Source organism: Cydia splendana, chromosome 15 (genome assembly GCF_910591565.1).
Source record: "Cydia splendana chromosome 15, ilCydSple1.2, whole genome shotgun sequence".
NCBI classification, from domain to species: Eukaryota; Metazoa; Arthropoda; class Insecta; order Lepidoptera; family Tortricidae; genus Cydia; species Cydia splendana.
The window spans coordinates 9,433,142-9,435,642 of record NC_085974.1 but is presented as its reverse complement, the minus strand read 5'-3'; positions in this window follow the sequence as shown (position 1 = coordinate 9,435,642).

Genomic DNA, 2,501 nt, shown 5'->3' with positions numbered 1-2,501 from the left:
GTTAATTTTTGAAGCTGCTCCTCAATATTTATAGGGTTATTTCTAAAAGTTCATAGACTCAATTTGGAGATAATTGAATAGTTGAATGGACGAGTTGTTTGTGATATGAGGTTAGTTAACTATTGCAACATTGGAATCGTAATTGGTTAATAATTCAGTTATTTGCGTAATAATAATTAATATTATGGGAATAACAAGTTTATCACTTAAGGCTCTCAATAAAAGCGTAGGTACCTACCGTTCTACTAAAAACCCTTTTGCCCGTTAATTTTGTTCATACATTTCTTCTCATTATATCTGATCAAGTGACAATTATTAGGCCTTATAAGTCTACTTTCGGTCAACAAAAAATACGTTAAAAAGATGGGGTCCTATTGAAAACCTCTTCCAATTATATCTTAAAAAGTTTTGGTATGCTTTCCAATGGTGACGGATTATAACGAGCTGAGTTATGCCAGTCTTTAAGTTTAGGCCTCAGGAATACGTAGGTAATGGAATTTGTAAGCAATATTGTTGAAGCTTAAGTAATTAATATATAAAGCCAATAAAGCTTACATGTTTGTCATATATATTTTTATTTTTTTTTTATTTTTTATTTAGAAATTTAATTCAGGCAACAAGGCCCATATTACAAATACCTTACAGACTAACATACATATGTATTTTATAAACTTAAAACTAAACACTATTTAGTCGACAAAACGGCGTGGCTCCGTTGCATCGGCTGCTCTTGTGTCGGATTCGGCAGTTTGCCCCGGAACCTCCGAAACACGACACCTTTCGGCCAGAAGTCGACGCACTCGATGGTTCCCTGCAGCGGTCGCGGCACGCGCACCACAAAAGAGTTGAAGTGCACGTAGTGGCGCGATCGAAGCTGGAATACCCTCAGCGTGTATCCGGTCTTCTGGTGTACATACTCCACTACTTCAGCAGCCGTGGCGGTGTAATGCAGGCGCGATACGTACAGCGCCTTACTCGGTGTAGCAATCCGCAAGCCAGAGTTAGCCGGTTCGGCGGTACCACACTGAGTCTTACGAGGCGCCGTGCGCGCCTTCTTCTTTCTTGATACCACTGTGAAATCCTCCTCATCCACACTGGTAACAGGGAGCTTCTCCTTGGGAGCCGCTCGATCTTCAGTACCCTTTACAGGTACACTAACCCGGTTCGGTGCGACTTTCAATTGACTACCTATAAACTAACCAGCAAAGTCAACTTTGCTGGATATTTTTGCCGGAAAAATTCATCTCGAACTATCGCACAATCCAATATAGACATACGTGTAGTAATTAAGCAACCACTTAGCGACCATTGTGATAATAGCGTAAGTATTTAGTTATTATTATCATAATTTGTTAAATAAAAAAAAATATGTGTGGAAAAGCAAAAAAGGGTTTTATAACCCTATGTTCAGCAATTAATTGTGAGTTAAGTATGTTTGAAGGCCAGTATTATTGTCGAGTGTACCACCGTATAGTCAAAAATACTTTACCAATATTTTTGAATTACTTTCAAAAATTCATTATTTTTTGTTAACAAATTACTATTTATTTTGAAAGTATAAATGCAACCAAAACAAATTAATTTGAAAGTAGGTATAATTCAAAATACATAGGTGTAATTCAAAAATATATATAAATATCTAGACTAAAGAAAGGTGGTTGGATTAGAATTATTATTATACTATTCTGATGCAAATTTTCACACAAATACCTAAAGTATAATCCGTTGGAGTCAACAACGTACACACAATAAGGTCAGTTTAATAACAAAACTCGAGTGGTCAAGGATTTCATTCTTATCATTCGTTATTATGACTAAACAGTGATTATATCAATGTTTACATATTTTTTTCTGAATGTGTTGCTAGCTATGCTCATGTCGGTGGAGTAAGCCACTCTTCTTTTTGGTGGGCCAGCCTTTTAACTCCCTCGTACGACACGAGAGAAACTCTATCTTTTATTTGGCTGCAATATGTGAGCCTGGGCCTTCCTCTGCGTCTTTTCCCCTCAATCTTGCCCTCCAGGATATTTAAAAAGAATCTGTCGTGCCATAACAGGTGGCCAACCATCTTGCCCCTTCTGTTAGCTATTGTGTCTAACAGGCATCTTTTCTCTCTTGGAAAGCATCACGTGATCTCTTTTCATGTCATAGAAAAGTAAGCTCCGGAAGTTCCGGCCCGGACACGGCCCGGTCTAACGCGAGTCATCCGTTATGCTGAAGGTGCCGTTCTTCAATCAATCAAGAATGTTTGACACATCATAGAACATGTATATAATGTATATTGTGTATTATTGTGCTAGAACGATGTGCTAACTCCTGTTTCAATCAATAAACCTAGCAGCACGTAAATATACGTGAAGTTCCATGGGAAAAGGTACCTTGTGGCGGCTGGCGCTTACGTCGCATAGCACCGCAATAGTAGGTATTGGAGCTGCGTTAATAATAGCGTAAGCGCCAACCGCCATAGGGTACCTTTACCTGTGGGACGTCACATATTATTA